General features: G+C 52.1%; 1 pseudogene; it reads right to left on the reverse strand.

The window, feature by feature from the left end:
- Positions 1 to 552: 552 nt before the first annotated feature.
- Positions 553 to 18,775, reverse strand: part of LOC127328897 (protein PAT1 homolog) — an 87,151-nt pseudogene continuing 68,928 nt past the window's right edge.

The following is an 18,775-nucleotide window of genomic DNA, read 5'->3' on the forward strand; positions in this document are numbered from 1 at the left end:
AACGCAGAGCCTTGTACGACCAGCAGTTTGTTGATGGTGCAACAACCCTCTCGATATTGTCTGTTATGATTCATATCACGAGTTCAGTATTACTTCTCTGACGGGCATAGCCATTTTCAAACCTCTCAGAGGAGCCAACACGGCAAGTCTATAGGTGTAGAAAGTAGAAGAAACTCATGCTTCAATTTATTTCACCAGATCATGTTGGTTTGGGCCTGCCAGGTGCCATCATGGGTCGATTACCAGGCTCATTAGAACTCTGAGTGCTGCTAAGGCTGGCCATAGTGCTAGTATCTCAGGTAGTATCATGCATCTTAGGTCCACAAAAATGCTGATGTGGTATCTAATTAATGAGGAGAGACAAGATTAGAGTAACATAGGTGGATACTGTATCATAGCGCACATTACGAGAAAAGCTAATGCTAAATAGATCTTGTACACACATTTTGTATTAGGATTCTACAAAACAATAAATTTAGAAGATTATGATACTACTCTATAATACCACCCACTATAGTGATAGTATCATAGACAAGTATCATATGCATGATACTACATTATGATACTATGCACTATGACCAGCCTAAAGGGCACGGTACGCTGGGCAAAATTGAGTAACCGCTTACGCTGATGCTCATTTGTGTGAGGAAGGCTAGCACGCAACAGCTCCACTGGTATTTCTCTGTGAAATCGAACAAGGAAAAAGTGTTTGCGTGCTAGGGTTCTTTATATATATAATGTATAGTATTTGGTTTACAATACGTATACGGGTATACGAATACTATTCTAACACCCTCCCTCAATCTCAACTAGGGAAAGATTGAGATTTTGCTTACAATGATCATACAGCGGTAAGGGGAGAGGCTTAGTAAAAATATCAGCAACTTGATCCTTTGATGATATGAACCGAATCTGCAGTTGCTTCCGAGACACACGCTCACGGAAAAAGTGAAAATCAACTTCAATGTGCTTTGTCCTTGCATGAACTGGATTAGATGACAAATAGGTAGCACCAATATTGTCACACCAGAGTATTGGGGGCTGAATTTGAGTAACACTAAGCTCCTTCAGTAACGACTGTACCCAAATAAGCTCAGCTGTAGCATTACCAAGAGCATTGTATTCTGACTCAGTACTAGACCGAGAGACAGTAGACTGCTTGCGAGCACTCCAGGCGATCAAATTACCTCCATAGAAGATAGCATACCCTCTCGTGGATCGCATGTCATCCATATTGCCAGCCCAATCTGCATCTGAAAAGGCTGAAAGCAGCGTAGAGGAGGACGACCGAAACAACATGCCAGTGTCAACTGTGTAACGAACATAGCGGAGGATACGCTTAACAGCTGACAAATGTGGTGTGCGAGGCTCATGGAGATATTGACACACCTTGTTCACCACAAATGATAAATCAGGTCATTTCATAGTCAGGTATTGAAGACCACCAACAAGACTGCGGTACTGAGTAGGCTCCTCACGAGAGAGAAAATCACCGTCAGTACTGCAAAGGTGCTCAGAAGATGCCATGTGTGTAGTCACAGGAGTGCGCTTCAACATGCCTGCACGAGCAAGAAGCTCAAGTGCATACTTGCGCTATCGAAGAAGAAGACTGCCAGATGAGGGTGAGGACACCTCAATCCCCAGAAAATAATGGAGGACCCCAAGGTCCTTGACAGAGAACTCAGAGCGAAGCTCACTGATCAACTTAGGGATAACATCATCTGTAGAACTGAGAACAATTATGTCATCAACATAAATCAGCAGATAGACTGTAATACCATAACGCCGAAGAACAAACAACGACGTATCAGTCACAGAAGGAGAGAATCCCAGTGACCCAAGCACAGAGCTGAGACGTGCATGTCATGCACGAGGAGCTTGCTTCAGTCCATATAGTGACCTAATGAGCTTGCAGTAGTGATCATGCTTATCAGGATCAACAAAACCAGGTGTTTGGCGCATATATACCTCTTCATCCAAATAACCATTGAGAAAGGCGTTCTGAATATCAAGCTAACGAAGATGCCACTTGTGAGAGAGAGCCATGGCTAGCAACAGGCAAATAGTAGTTGGCTTGACCACAGGACTGAAGGTCTCATCATAATCTAAACCATAACGCTGCTTGTATCTTTTAGCAATAAGACGCGCCTTGTACCTCTCAATAGAACCATCTGCATGAAGCTTCACCTTGAACACCCATCGAGAGTCAATTAAATTCACACCATAAACAGGAGGAACCAAGCGCCAAGTCTGATTTGCTTGAAGAGCAGAAAATTCAGTCTCCATAGCATCACGCCAGTGTGAAGTGCGAAGTGCTTCTTTGTAATCACGAGGCTCATGAGTATGCTTCAGTGCCGCATGAGCTGCAAGTACACAAGTCCAAGCAACTGTGCCATCAGTGCGCTTTTTAGGATGATGTATACCGTGTCGCCGACGTGTCATAGGTCCGGCTGGCGGAGCAGAAGGCACTGATGTGACCACTGGTGTTGTTGTATCTGTGGAAGTAGAGGCAGGATCTGTATTGGAGCAAGCTGGAGAAAATTTGGCCGGCCGACCAGGTGCTGCAGACGAAACATCCATGGAAGGCTCAAAATCTGAAGTGCAGACATGCTGTTGTTGTTCACGCAACGGGACCTGCTGCTGCTGTCCGTGCAGCGGTCCCGATGGCTGCTCATGCGCGCCTGTGCACTACTCGCCGCGCAGCGATTGCTGCTGCTGGGCATGCAGCAGACCGGGTGGAGTAGTGGCCACTGGGGAGGCACGGGAGAGACCTGAGGCGGAGCTGTGTGATACTTCTCCAACGTCTCTATAATTTCTTATGTTCCATGCTAGTTTTATGACAATACCTACATGTTTTATTCACACTTTATAATGTTTTTATGCATTTTCTGGGACTAACCTATTAACAAGATGCCACAGTGCCAGTTCCTGTTTTCTGATGTTTTTGATTTCAGAAAAGTTGTTTTACAAATATTCTCGGAATTGGACGAAATAAAAGCCCACGGCCCTATTTTCCATGGAGTGTTCCAGAAGTCCGAAGAGGAGTCGAGGAAGGCCAGCAGGGGGCCCTCCCAATAGGGCGGCACGGGGAGCCCACTGCCGCGCCGAGACGTGGGGAGGGAGCCCCCTGGCTCCCCCGACGCTGCCCCTTCGCCTATTTATTCATTCGTCCCTGAAAACTCTAGTACCGAGAGCCAAAATACCAGAACAGTTCCAGAGACGCCGCCGCCGTCAACCCTAACTCGGGGGGTTCAGAGGATATCCTCCGGCACCCTGCCGGAGAGGGGAATCATCACCGGAGGGCTCTACATCACCATGCCCGCCTCCGGACTGATGCGTGAGTAGTTTATCCTTGGACTACGGGTCCATAGCAGTAGCTAGATGGTTGTCTTCTCCTATTGTGCCATCATGTTTAGATCTTGTGAGCTGTCTATCATGATCAAGATCATCTATTTGTAATGCTACATGTTGTGTTTGTTGGGATCCGATGAATATGGAATACTATGTCAAGTTGATTATTGATCTATCATATATGTGTTGTTTATGATCTTGCATGCTCTCCGTTTCTAGTAGAGGCTCTGGCGAAGTTGATACTTGTAACTCCAAGAGGGGGTATTTATGCTAGATAGTGGGTTCATGTCTCCATTGAATCTGGGGGAGTGACAGCAACCCCTAAGGTTGTGGATGTGCTGTTGCCACTAGGGATAAAACTTCAATGCTTTGTCTATAGATATTTGTATTTTTTACATTACGCACAATACTTAATGCAATTGTCTCTTGCTTGCAACTTAATACTGGAAGGGGTGCGGATGCTAACCCAAAGGTGGAATTTTTAGGCATAGATGCATGCTAGATGGCGGTCTATGTTCTTTGTCGTAATGCCCTAAGTAAATCTCATAGTAGTCATCATGCTATGTATGTGCATTGTTATGCCCTCTCTATTTGTCAATTGTCCAAATGTAATTTGTTTACCCAACATGTTATTTATTTTATTGGAGAGACACCACTAGTGAACTGTGGAACCCGGTCCATTCTTTTACATCTGAAATACAACCTACTGCAATCATTGTTCTTTTTTTGTTTTCTGCAAGCAAACATCATTTTCCACACCATACGTTTAATCCTTTGTTTTCAGCAAGGCGGTGAGATTGACAACATCACTGTTAAGTTGGGGCAAAGTAGTTTGATTGTGTTGTGCAGGTTCCACATTGGCATCGGAATCCCTGGTGTTGCCCCGCACGACACTCCTTCACCAACAACCTTCACGTGATCTTCATCTCCTACTGGTTCGATAACCTTGGTTTCTTACTGAGGGAAAACTCGTTGTTGTACTCATTATACCTTTCTCTTGGGGTTCCCAATGGACGTGTGCTTTACCGTCACAAGCAGCTACTTTTCTGGCGCCGTTGCCGGGGAGATCAAGACACCCTGCAAGGGGAGTCTCTCACACCTAATCTCTTTACTTTGTTTATTGTCTTGCTTTATTTTATTTTCTGTCTTGTTCGCTTTCTTTATATCAAAAACACAAAAAAACTAGTTACTTGTTTTACTTTACTTAATTCGGTTTTGCTTTATTTATTTTTAAAATGAGTAGTCCTGAAGTTGAAGTTCATTCGTTTAAGCAACAAGGGGGAGAAAGTTTTAAAGATGTTTGTTATAGAATTAGTGATGCTCATCATAGGTGCACTAAGAAACACTCCACCATTATCCTCCTTAGGAACTTTTATGTTGGTATATCTAGATGGAATAGATATGTTCTTGATACTCTTACAGGAGGTAATTTCCTACGTACTCCTGTTTTAGAAGCTAGTTACATCAATGAGAGTCTAGTTGGAATACCACCTGTTAATGAAGCTAAAATTGAAATCTCTCTTGAGGATGTCATGAAAAAGTTGTAGGCCATAGAAAAAAATCTTCCAAGTGTTGAGACTACATTGGGAATATTACTTGATAATACTGATAAACTTGATAAATCCCTAGGAGGAATTAATGAAAGAATTTCTGTCTTAAAAACTTGTGCTATCCATGATAATCAAACCCATAGGATTGGTGAACTTGAAGAAGCTATGGGAACCTTGGGTTCAACTTTTTCTTCTCTTAAGTTTAAGGAGAAAGCTTATGTGGGTAAGGAGCAAAAGTTCATGTATGTCCCTAAGATGCCTAAGCCAAAGAATCATTATGAGCATAAAATTGATAAAACCCTTAGTACCACTATGGGAAATTTAGATAATGGAGCATCTAAGGTACCTTTTGCGACAAGTTGCGTTTTTAAGGAAAATTATGATGTTGATGTTTCTTCTCTTGATGTTACTTGATTTTCACTTTTTGCGCCTAGCTGAAAGGTGTTAAAAAAAGCGCTTATGGGAGACAACCCATTATTTTATTTATGCATTTTTTGTTTTATATTTGAGTCAATGTGCTTTTTACTACTGTAGCAATACCTTTGTATATTTATTTTATTGCATTGTTGTGCCAAGTAAAGTCTTTGATAGAAAGTTGATACTAGATTTGGATTTCTGCGCAGAAACAGATTTTTAGCTGTCACGGTTTTGAGTTTTTCTCTCTGTAGAAAAATCTAAAAATCCTGAAACAATTCATGAGTAATCCTCAGATATGTACGCAACTTTCATTCAACTGGAGCTTTTCCATCTGAGCATGTTAAGTGCCCCGAAAAAATTCTTCTTTACGGACTGTTCTGTTTTTGACAGATTCTGCCTTTTATTTCGCATTGCCTCTTTTACTATGTTTGAGTGGATTTCTTTGCTCCATTAAATTTCAGTAACTTTGGGTAATGTCCAGAAGTGTTGGAAATGATTGTGTCCTTGCTGAACATGTGAATTTTTGATTATGCACTAACCCTCTAATGAGATTGCTTTGAGTTTGGTGTGAAGGAAGTTTTCAAGGATCAAGAGAGGAGGATGATATAATATGATCAAGAAGAGTGAAAAGTCTAAGCTTGGGTATGCCCCCGTGGTTCATCCCCATATATTCCAAGAAGACTCAAGCGTCTATGTCATCGTGGTGAACAGACAGATGCCATGGGATGGCTTAAGTTGGGGCCGAATGTGCTTTAGAGGATTTAGGGGAGGGTTTTGGTAATGATGGGATGAACTCCGGATGGATTCCGGTATCTTTATTGATGAACTTGGCCTTGGCCAGAGGTTGAAGATGTACAGTACAAGGTCTTTTTCTCTACTTCTAACTTCTCCTCTGCTAACTGGGTCGATCGTCTGTCCAGCATAGGGTGTGCTTCCTCTCCTTATATAGGGGAGAGGGTGGCTTACAAGGGAAGAAACCCTAGGAAACCCTAATGGTATCTTTGACTAGACAAACTACTTTACAAAGCCACTTTGGGCCGGATGACACCGGTAGACCTTTAATCAGGAACGGTGAATCCTCTGGTACCTTTTACGTCATCATCTGCTTTGGCCCCAGGGCTTCAATTAAAGCTGAAGTGCTTCGCTCATCTTTGTCCTCTAGCCCTTGAGAGCATCATTGACCAGTCTTGCCGACATGCTACAGTGTAGTCTGTACCGGTAATCCGGTACCTTCTTTGCCTATTCCGGTATACCCCTTCTGGGATACCGGTATAGATTTACTTAGTCTCACGCTTAAGTGCTTAGCCCGGAACAATCTTTAAACCGGTATCTCGATGGCTCAAACCATCCGGTTTGGCATGCCTTTGGCATACCGGGGGTCATCCCCCCAACATTATTCCCCGAAGCTGGTATAATCCGGTGGATCCTATCCAACGAACCATGCCAGGTTCCCATCACCAAAAATACCGGTTTAAACCTTCCGGCAACCAGTTCAAACTTTCCGGCGTTTGCCGAACTTATGTCATCATACCGATTTTCCCCGGTACCTTTGTCATTAAATCTCTCCTCGACGAAGTCGTGAATTTCTTGGACACAGTGGCTGTCAGTGACATGCGCATTGTTTCTGGCGCAGCAGTGTCAGGGGTCACTTCCCTTCGACTTCTGCGCTAGCATTTATGGCGCCACACCGGATCCTCGCCGCCGTTCCGGATCCGTGTGGCCTCCCTGTGGCTTTCTGTTTTCTGTGCTTGTATCATCACACCACGTGGCGGCCCACGAAGTGAACCGCCGTGGCCCAGTGGTTTCTGGCGCACGAACCTATCTCCCTATTTAAGGGTGCGGCGGTTCCTCCTTCTCTTCTTCCTCGCATTCACCACTTCTCACGCGCTTTGAGCATTTTCCCCTTGCGCTCCTTCCGCCGCCGTTCGCCGCCGACGTTCTATTCTCCGACGAACCTGCGAAGAAGCTCCGCAGGGATTCACCGCGCACCTTCGCCTTTCCTGCACCGAGCGCCGCCGCGGCACTCTCCTCCTCTTCTCTGTTCTTCACCGTTGCCCGCAAGCTCACCCTACTCCGGCGGCCGTCGTCTCCACCGTTCGCTGCCGCCCTAGGTTAGCCCCACAGACTCAGTTACTTCTTCCTCCTTCGTTGCATTGCTTCCGGGCCGGTAGAGTATTTATCTTTCCTTTTCTTCTGCTTTTTCTCTTACTCGTAGATCTTCTCGAGCGGCTAGGTTTGGGGAAAACTGTTTGTAGGTAGATCTCGGAACCTTTTAAGCCTGAATGTCTACAGAAGAATACCTTTCCGAATCCACCGCCAGCATCCATCACAGTGAGACCCCTACCGCATCTACCGGGGAAGAAATCTCAGCCGACCAGGCCTCTGATGGGCTCGAGGCTGAACTCGCCCAGATGGATGCTTCATCATCCGCTCCGGAAGCCGGTACCAGAAGGGGCCAGGAGGCCAGCAGCTCTGGCCAAGGTTCCGGTGTGAACTTGGCCGCGCCTACCCGCAGTGCCTGGAAAGGCTCCGATGTGAAGCAGCCGGAGATCAACTGGCTATATCGCTCCCGCAAGGTACCGGCACAGGTGTCTTGCCGGATTCCCGGCAACGAGCGGGAGCCCGCGCCTCAACCCGGAGAGTTTGTAGTCTTCACCACTCACTTCGAGCGCGGCTTCGGACTACCGGCCTCTAACTTTTTCCGCCAATTCCTCGATTTTTACAAACTCCAACCTCACCATCTTCCTGGCAACGCTATTTTTTTATCTTTCTTGCTTTGTTTCCTTCATGGAGGCCTACATAGGTCTCCTCTCTACTCTTGAAGCTTTTGCTCGCTTCTTCTGTCTTGGGATCAACTCGGTCCAGGGCAAAAACATTCCCAAGCCCAAACCTCCGACTCAATGCGGCTCCTGCATCATCAGTGCGCGCCAGGGGAGCCCCTTCTTCAAATTCTCCGGTCTGGAGTCATGCCGGGCATGGCAACAGACCTTATTTTATGTGAAGAACAAGGGCGCCGCTGATTTCATCAATCTGCCGGCCTACCATCCGGGAACGCCATCGAGGGCCAATTGGAGGCACAATCCGCGGAATTCCCATATCGAAACCAACCGGATTGTTCGGTTCATGGAGCAGCTCATCAAGGACACGGACATCTACTCTGACGATATCATCCGCGTGTTCATCTCACGCCGGGTGCTCCCCCTCCAGCATCGGGTTCACAAGATGAGCCAAATGTGCGGTCGCCGTGATCCCACTAAGATCACCAGCTGTAGCCTAAGCACAACGGACGTGGTCCTTAAGGCTAGGCAAATTTGCCAAACCGATATGCCGCTGGAGTGGTCCTGGGGCCTCCTTCCCCTCAGCTCCACCAATCCTCCATCTGCCGACGTAAGAGCTTAAGCAATCTGGATTGTTTTTCCGGTAGCCTCTGATGTGTAGCTAACTATCTTTTTTCTCTTTTTCAGGCCTGCGAGCGTTTTCCTCGCATTGCCGCGGAGGCACGAGGCCCTTGCCGCAAGCACCCCTTGGACGAGGTGGACCCGAATCCTTACGTGGTCGGGAACAAACACAAGATGGGCCGGACCCTTACCTCGCGCCCCGGTAACTTTCCAGCCAATGATTCCAGTTCTGGTGATGAGGTCTCTATTCTTGAGATATTTTGTTCTTTCGCTTCCTCATATATTGTCTCTCTGTAGATCTCCCCTCAGCCAGCGCCAATCCTCAGGTCGTGGAGCACGCTGCACCCCTGCAGGCAGAGGTTGGCCGGGAGTACCTGGACAACCCCACCTCGCGCGGCCGCAAGAACAAGGCTCCGGCCTCCGAGGCCGGTGTAACATCCCTGTTTTAGAAAACCCTAGTTAGGGTTGTTTGTGCATTCATGAGCATCATTTAAAATGCATTAAGAAAAATTTGCAAATAAATCAATGTGGAAACCCTAGGGTTATGCAAGTCTTTCTTTATTTGAAATGCCTTTTAAAGGTTCAAAATAAAAATATGTGGACTTTCAATTATTATTAGGAAGGCCACAAAATATTTTCCCTAAAATAATTGAGTTATTTCCTAACTCCAAAAGGTTGCAAAACTATTAAAAGGATTAGTTCTAGTGTTGTTTTAAAGCTTTTAGAAAAATCCCAAAGACCCAGGGGGCTGTGGGCAATTTCGCCCTTGTCTTCTTCCCCAGGCAGGCAGGGCCAGAGCTGCCTGGCGCCCGCGCTGCCGTCGATGGCGCCGGCGGCCTGGATCCTCCCCGCTGCCCCCGAGCGCCTATAAAGCGCCGCGCCGCCGCCAGGAGAACCCTAGCACGCCGCCCCACCTCTTCTCCTTTCTTCTTTGTGAGCCCTGCCCGAAAACCTAGCCCCTGGACACTTCGCCGTCGCCGTCGCTACGCTCCTCCCCGTGCCAAGCCGACGACGCCAACAGGTCCGCCGCTTTGCCCTCGTTCTCCTCCACCAAACGGAGTCTGCGGGGGAGCCATCAATCGCGCCAATCGGCCGGAGCCCGAGCTCGCCGGCCGCCACCGTCCTCACCGTTTCCGGCCACCTCCCGGCTCGCCGTCGCCTCCACAAGAACCAGGGTGAGCTGGCTGACCTCCTGCACCCTCCTGCGCCCTCTCTCGCCTTCCCAAACGCTGCCGCGGCACGCGCCCGCACCCGGCCGCCGCGCTGCTCAACGCCAGCGCCGCTCCGGCGACCTCCTTCGGGCGGCGCCACCATCCCTCGACTCGCCGCGTCGGCGCGCATCTAACGCGCCTGGTCGTGCGACCAGGGGCGCCCTGTAGCGGCCGCGCCGCTAGCCACTGCCGCCGGTCCGCCGTGGTCAACCACCGGCGGTTGACTCCGGTGGGACCCGGTTGCCAGGTGTCTTTTCTTTTCTTTTATTTTTGTTTTATCATTTTCTGTAATTCAAATTAATATTACAGGTGGGGTCCGTTCGTCAGAAATTTAATCATTTCCAGTATTTTAGATAAAGAATAAAACTATGACAGTGGGCCCCTATGTCAGAATTTTAATAATTACTAGAATTTCAGAAAATGGATAAAACTTGTAAAATCCATAACTATTTCATTTTAATTCAGAAAAATGTGTATAATATATCAAAATCTTCAGAAAAATGAGATCTACACTTTAGTATCAAAAGCATGCATTGTTAAACAACTTTGAACCCTGTCCTTAATAGGAGAACAAATGAACCCTTGTCTTATATGTGGGGTTAATGGAATTGCAATGCATTATGCATTCCAACCCTATTCAAATTGATGAGCATGTTATAGGATCACTTTCATTACTATTAACATGTCATATCATCATCCTTGTATGCGCATTGGATTATGCCATGTGTTGATTGTTCTTTACCTTTCCGGTATTTGCTTCTTCACGATCGATAGAGCACGAGTCCGAGACGATGAAGATCAACGACACCGAAGATCAATAATTGTCCACCGACGAACAAGTCAAGCATGCATCGAAGATCCACATTGGTTTGTCAGGGACAAAGGCAAGCCCAAGCCTGGTTCATATATGTTTTTGAAATGCTTTTACTTCTGGTTCCTACATATTGCACATGATTCAACCGTCTTTTATCGATAGGTAGAGTTATTCTATCTATTGCATGTTCCACCTTTGTATCCTCGATACCCTGATCCACTACTCCTAGCATAACTAGGTTTGGCATGTGTGCGTCGCGAGAGCCTTTATCTCTTTATGTTTAGCCATGCTTAGTTTGTTACGCTACTACTCTGGTCTTCGGACTGGAGTCTTACAATGAAATGAATCTAGCATGACAGCTTGACGTGGTAAGTGTAGAAATGTGGTTAAACATGATTAAAGGCTCAGACGAGAGGCCACATTGGGATGTGGTGGGTTGTTTCGTTTCTGCCGACCCTAGGAACCGAGTTCTCGCCTCTTGAACCAAGACTGAGCGTACAACCACACGAGGCCCTATTATGGTACCCTCTTGACTCACTAACTTGCCTAGTAGATTCCATTAGTCACATAGTTTGCGTGTTATCTGGACATATGCATCGAAAACGTTTGTGAAAAGGTGCATGGCATACATGTAGGTAAGCGTGGCCGAGGTGGCTTGGGTTAGAGTCCCTGGTGAAACCCACCTCACCTCACATCGTTAAGGACCGACTTCGGGACTTGACCCGTTACGGTGGAACAATCCTTAGCGCGTGACTCATGGTCTCGGCGACAGCAAGGTAAAGGTCGTGGTCGACCACCCTCTGCCGGCTTTCCAAGGAAGAGAGCTAATAATTTGGCATTAAGAGTCGGTTGGCACGTGTGGGTAAAGTTGTGCACCCCTGCAGGGTTAAATCTTTTCGAAAAGCCGTGTCCACGGTTACGGACGACTTGGGAATGGATTCTGTGATCATAGAAAACTTGAACCTGATCGTAAAACTTGGCAAACAATGTGTGTTTACGGATACCTTCTCCGGGTTGTTGAGGGGGTAATCCGAGGATAGTGGTTCGAGATGATGAAGATTGGTGGATACAATATGATGATCAATAGAGATAGAGATATCGCTCTCTTATCCCCTTTCAAAGGTTCTAAGTAGTCGAGCTTCTTCTCCCTCTTGTTTATTAAAGGAAAACTGGCTTTATGCAAAAGAAGCTCCACAGAAAGCCCGCATACCCGCTTTGCTAAAAGGTTGTACTAAGTCTTGCTGAGTCCCTGTACTCAGCTTTGCATGCTCTTGTTTCAGACGAAGTCGCTCCAACAGATGGTGGTTTCTAGTCGACATCGACGAGTAGCTTGGGGTTCCCAGGTGGCAGCCTGGAATCTATGGGCTGGGACGTCGCCGTTATGCTCCTGGCCTCTTAGGCCTTTTGCTATCTTGCTATGTCTAATAGCATAACTTCGCTTCCGTTGATTGATGTAATGTCAGGTCAGTGACCTCTGCTTGTAATACTTTGGTTCTTCGCTCAGTTATGAGCTTGTATTACTTCTTGAGTCGTAGAGTCACTGTTGTGTTACCGATTCTCTCACTGTAGTCTCTCGAGCTCTAGGTTAGGCTTATATTAGATGAAGATCTGGTATTTGTCTAACCCTGATACCGGGGGTGCCACAGGTTTTGGTATCAGAGCAGGACTGCCTGTAGGAAAACCCTTTCTACTGGTCGATGTTGAGTCTAGTGTTTGTGAAAACTATTTGAAAGCTAAAAGTATTTGCAAAAATCTGATTAGGCTTCTTTTTACTCCTTATCTGGTATCGCTCTAATTCTAAGGTGCCTTACCTTGTGTTGATTTGAAAGTTTTTCTATCTTTACTAGTCTTTCAAACTTAGGTGCCTCAAGGGCGGATCGTTTCAAAACCAGATGACCTAGTGCAAAGTTGTCGGGGGGAAGACCCCGGATAGGGCAATGGACGCGGAGCAGCCGGCTGGCCACTGGCCGGCTCGCGGCAAGGCCGGCTGAGGAGCAGCCGGCTGGCGCCGTGGCCGGCTGGTCCGGAAGCCGGCTGGCTCTAGGTCCTAGTCGGCCTGGCTGCGGCCACCAATGCTGTAGCTGGGCCGGCTTCTACAAGCCATATCCGACTGGGGTTTGTACCTCAGACCGACTCGAGGCTGGCGAGTCTTGCACTGGAAGGAACCGGGTTGGTGATCCGGGTTCCCAAAGTCCACGCTGACTCCATCTTCCGTAATGCGCGGGGCACTGTGGAGCAATAGTGCCACGCGCAGGCCGTCAGAAGCTTACGACGATCCGTACCGGCCACAGTGGCTGACGGCGACAGGGACACCTCCTCCATACCGCTGACCGTGGCAGCCGGATGGGACAGGCCATGACGCTCAACCACTCCTGACGTCACCGCCTCGGGAAGGAGCGGGAGCCGAAGCCGGCCAAGCCGGCGATGAACTATAGGGTCTTATGTGTAAAAGTGCCGGTGCCTATATAAGCCGCACTACCCCTCTAGTGCGGGGACGATCGATCATTTCATTGCTTTCACCTACCTACAGAGCTGCCCTGTGAGAGAGATCATCATCTCCCTTAGCCTCTCAGGGCAAGCCGGACACAGCTCTAGGAGCACCACTGTACTGTGTGATCATCATATACACTCACAGCAGGAGTAGAGGTTTTACCTCCATCGGAGGGCCTCGAACCTGGGTACGTCGCCGTGTCGCTCGTGCCCATACCCGCTTCCGGATACCGCCGTGAGATCTCTCAGGAACCACTTCGATTAGCCACCCTATGGCATATGCCGTGACGATACCACGACATTTGGCGCCCACCGTGGGGCCTTCAGCATCCTCGGCCGGTGTCTTCATCCGGACGGGCCTCACCATCACCACCGGCGAGCGAGTCGCTTCAGGCTTGATCTGGAGATTCGGCTCCCTCAAGCTGCGTCGGCGACAACGCTGGCTGCTTCGCTGACCGGCCTTTCCCAGCCAGCGGCAGCGTCATCTCCTTCGGCGGCTTCGACGTCTACGTCGCCACCGTCGCACCGCCGCGCTACCCGCGGCAGGTGCTGCGCTGCGCTAGCCCTCCTCCGCGAGCCGGCAGCAGCGCTCCCGCCAGCCCCGCCGTCGTGCAAGTCATGATGGCTGGCGAGGAGCTCCCCGAGAAGAACCCGCGCACCCGCGGCCCCGGCTTGGAGCGCAACATCGACCCCAACGCCTCCGGCTCGGGCCCGAAAGCGCCACCACCACCATCCCGGCTGGATGCAGTCCGGGCAAAGTTGAGCACCCCGCTCACGCCTGGCGGAGATCCCACCGCCGTCGAGGCGGACTTGGAGGCGCACCGCCAGCTCCTCCTCAAGCAAACCGAAGAACTGGCTGCTGCTAAGCGCCAGATGGAGATCACCCAGCGCGAGTACAACCGCGCCCACGGCCTCACTCCAGGCGGCGACGAGCCAAGCCGAGCCGGCCATGTCCGCCGCAGGGGCCGCGACCTTGGCGCTGAGATCGCCCGCGACGGCGCTCCTTCGCCGGCTCCGTCCGTGGAGCTCCCCGTCTACAACACCCCCGACAAGAACGTGCGCGCGGCAGAAGCCGCCGCAGAAGAGCTGAACCGCCTCGAAGGCGAAGAGTTACGCCGCCAGACCAGGCGGGTGACTGAGCTGCTCAACGCAGCCAACAGGCAGATCGCCGACCCCAGGTATGTCAATGCCCCCAGAGCTTCTCACGCTCGTGGAGCTGCAGGCAACGACAGGGAAGGCGCCAGGGACACTGCCGAGTCCGCCTCCCCAGGACCAAGCCGGCGCCATGACTCCCGGGCCACGCACAGCTCGGGCCGGCCAAGCCACCAGCCGAGCGGCGGCGAGCCGCAGCCGGCCCCCTCCAAGCCGGAACCAGGAACAAGACTCCGGGCCCCGCCGTCATCGCCGGCCGGCTCAGAAGCAAGCGGCGCGCGCCAGCCGGCACACTCCCGGCTGGGCCCGCGCATCGAGCCCGCCGACGCCCGAGACCGCCTTGACCGGCTGGTCGAATCCCGCATCGCGGAAGAAGAAGCTCCAGCCGGCCCAAAGTGCTTCGGGCCCCGCATCGCCAACGAGCCCACGCTCGAAGGCTTCACGCTCCCCCGCGACACCCCCAAGTACGACGGCACCGCCAAGCCGGAGGATTGGCTGCAGGACTACTCCACCGCAGTCGGCATCGCCAAAGGCAACAAGCGCTGGGCCGTGCGCTACTCCCCCCTGATGCTGGTCGGCTCCGCCCGCACTTGGCTCAACAACCTGCCAGCCGGCAGCATAAACGGCTGGCTCGACTTTGAAGCGGCCTTCATCAGCAACTTCACCGGCACCTATCGCCGGCCGGGTCGCCCCCAGCAGCTTGAGATGTGCAAGCAGGGCCCCGACGAGACGGATCGCGCGTACCTAACGCGTTGGTGCGAGATGCGCAACTCCTGCGAGGGCGTGCACGAGATCCAGGCCATCAGCTTCTTCATGGGAGGCTGTCGGCCCAACACCATGCTGTGGCACAAGTTGCGCCGCAGTGACCCCAAGTCGATGGCCGCCTTGATGGCCATCGCCGACAAGTACGCGCTGGCTGAGGAAGCCGGCAAGGCGCCGGCTGACATTCCGCCGGCCCCCACCCGAAGAGACAACCACAAGCCGGCCGAGGCCGCCTCGCACGGCAGCCGGCGGGACAACTACCGCGGCAAGCGTCACAGCGACCAGCCGGACCGCCGGTACGGCTCCACCCACGTAGCCGCCGTGGCAGACAACGCGGCAGGCGGCAGCCGCCGCCAGAAGCAAACAGACCGGCAGTGGAAGCCGAAGTACACCTTCGAGCAGATGCTCGACTCGCCGTGCAAGTACCACAGCGGCAAGAACCCCTCCAACCACCTCACCCGCGATTGCCACTTCATGAAGCGGCTGACAAGCGGTGAACCTCTACCGCCTCCACCCCCGCCTCCACCAGCCGGCGGGCCGGGTGGCCAAGCCGGCGCAGAGAACGCCAACCTCGAGCACCACGAGGCTAACCAAGTGCATCATGGCGGCCGGTATCTGGCCGAGGACGCCACCTACATCATCTTCACCTCTGAGCCCGAGGACAGGACGAGCCAAGAGCGCCGTTCCCTCGAGGTCAACGCGGTCATACCGCCGGTCCCCCAGTACCTAAACTGGTCGGAGCAGGCCATCACTTTTGATCGCCGCGACACACCGGCTGTCCTGCCGAAGCCGGGCAGCTACGCCATGGTCCTCGACCCCACCATCGGCACAACCCGGCGCAGCGTGCGTTTTTCGCGCGTCCTTATCGACGGCGGCAGCAGCATCAACATCCTCTACCGCGACACCGCCCGCAAGCTGGGCATCCAGGAGGCCGAGTTGCGCCCCACCCCCACCGTCTTCCATGGCATCGTGCCAGGCCATTGCTGCCAGCCGATCGGCCGGATCACGCTGGAGGTGATGTTCGGGAAGCCGGACCACTTCCGCACCGAGAGAATCGAGTTCGAGGTGGTGGACCTCGTGAGTCCCTACCACGCGCTCCTGGGCAGGCCGGCCCTGACCAAGTTCATGGCGGTGCCCCACTATGGGTACCTGAAGATGAAGCTGCCTGGCCCCAAGGGGGTCATTACCGTAGCCGGCGACTATCGCCGCTCCATGGACTGCGCCATGCAGAGCTCCAAGATGGCCCAGACGCTGGTCATCGCCGCCGAGAAGCAGCTCATCCACGACGCCGTCGCCCTCGCCAAAGCCGCGCAGACAGACATGCCGACTGCGGGCAACCCGGCTGGGACGACTCACTTCCAGCCGGCCGACAACACCAAGAAGATCCTCCTGGACCCGGCGCAGCCGGACAAGTTCGTCACCATCGGTGCCGGCTTGAACAAGAAATAGGAAAGCGAGCTCACCAGCTTCCTCCGTGAGAATCGGGACATCTTCGCATGGACTCCAAGAGACATGCCGGGTGTGCCGAGGGAGTTGGCTGAGCACCACCTCCACGTCCGGCCTGAAGCCAAGCCGGTGAAGCAGCCTCTCAGGCGCTTCGCCGAAGAACGAAGGAAGGCCATCGGTGAAGAAATCGCCCGGCTCCTAGCTGCCGGCTTCATCATGGAAGTGCTGCACCCGGACTGGTTGGCGAACCCGGTCCTGGTGTTGAAGAAGAACGGCTCCTGGCGCATGTGTATCGACTACACCAGCCTGAACAAGGCATGCCCGAAGGACCCCTTCCCCCTGCCGCGCATAGATCAAGTCATAGACTCGACTGCCGGCTGTGAACTGTTGTCTTTCCTAGATGCCTATTCAGGCTACCACCAGATTCCTTTGAATCCGGCTGATCAAATAAAGACTTCGTTCATTACCCCGTACGGGGCTTACTGCTACACGACTATGCCATTCGGCTTGAAAAATGCAGGCGCCACCTACCAAAGGTGCATGCAAAAGTGTTTGCAGGATCAAATCGGCAGAAATGTTCACGCATATGTGGATGATGTCGTTGTAAAAACCAAGGAGATGCCTACCCTCCTTGACGACCTGAGAGAAACCTTCACCAATCTGAGAAGATTCCGGATGAAGATAAACCGGCCCATGTGCACATTGGGCGTGCGGTCTGGCCAGCTCCTTGGCTACCTCGTCTCTCAGCGAGGGATCGAAGCCAACCCGGACAAGATCAGTGCCCTGGAGAAGATGGAACTGCCGCAGTGCCTCAAGGACGTCCAGAAGTTTGCTGGCTGCCTGGCCTCCTTGAGCCGCTTCGTCAGCCGGCTGGGGAGAAGGCACCGCCGTATCAACTAATGAAGAAGGCGGACAAGTTCGTCTGGTCACCGCAGGCGGACGAAGCCTTCCGTGACTTAAAGCGCGTGCTCTCAACCGCGCCAATCCTTGCGACGCCGGCTTCCATGGAGCCGATGCTGTTGTACATCGCAGCCACCAACCGAGTGGTTAGCGTTGTCCTGGTGGTGGAGCGCAAAGAAGCCGAAACAGAGAGAAGCTGGTCCAGCGCCCGAGTCTATTACCTCAGCGAAGTGCTCTCCCGGTCGAAGCAAAACTACCCCCACTACCGAGAAGGTCACCTACGGCGTCTACATGGCGGCCAAGAAGCTCAAGCATTACTTTCAAGAACATCCCATCAGGGTGGTCGCCACAGCACCTCTGGCGGAAATCATCGGCAGCAAGGATGCCAATGGCCGGGTTGCCAAGTGGGCCCTGGAGCTAGCCGCCCACACCATCCTCTACGAGCCACGCACAGCCATCAAGTCGCAGATCCTCGCCGACTTCTTCGTCGGCGGGCCGAGATGCGTGCCTGCCGCCTGTGCCGGATTCCACACATTGGAAGATGCACTTCGACGGCTCGAAGATGCGCAACGGCTTAGGAGCCGGCATCGTCATCACCTCCCCCAAGGGAGACCGGCTGGACTACGTCCTGCAGATCCACTTCGCCGCATCCAACAATGTGGCGGAGTATGAAGCGCTCATTCATGGGCTGAAGCTGGCCAAGGAGATTGGCGTGCGCCGCATACTTTGCTTCGGCGACTCCGACTTGGTCATACAGCAAGCATCTGGCGACTGGGACGCGAAGGACGCCAACATGGCCTCGTACCGCTTCCACGTCCAGCAGCTATCCGGCTTCTTCGACGGCTGCGAATTCCACCATGTGCCACGGGCAAACAACGAGGCGGCTGATGCCTTGTCCAAGATTGGCTCAACCCGGCAAGCCATTCCGCCGGGCATCGCCTTGGCGGTCCTCAAGAAGCCGTCCATCATACCGTCACCGGACTCGGATTCAATATTCGTGCCGGCTGACCCGGGGCTGCTCAGCCGAACCCGGGGCTTCACCGCCCAAGTCGGGGCTAACAAGCCAAACCCGCCGGCTAGCATGCCGAACCCGGGACTTCTCAGTCCAACCGGGGGCTTCATCGCCAAACTCGGGGGCTAACAAGCCGAACCCGCCGGCTAGCAAGCCGGACCCGGCGACCATGCAGTCGAATCCGGAAGCTCCCACGCAGGAGGCCCTGTTGGTCAGCGTATTCGAGATAAAATGCGTACCTTCATGGGCACAAGAGTTCCTCTCCTACCTCA

The sequence above is a fragment of the Lolium perenne genome, chromosome 2 (assembly GCF_019359855.2).
Source record: "Lolium perenne isolate Kyuss_39 chromosome 2, Kyuss_2.0, whole genome shotgun sequence".
Lineage (NCBI taxonomy): Eukaryota > Viridiplantae > Streptophyta > Magnoliopsida > Poales > Poaceae > Lolium > Lolium perenne.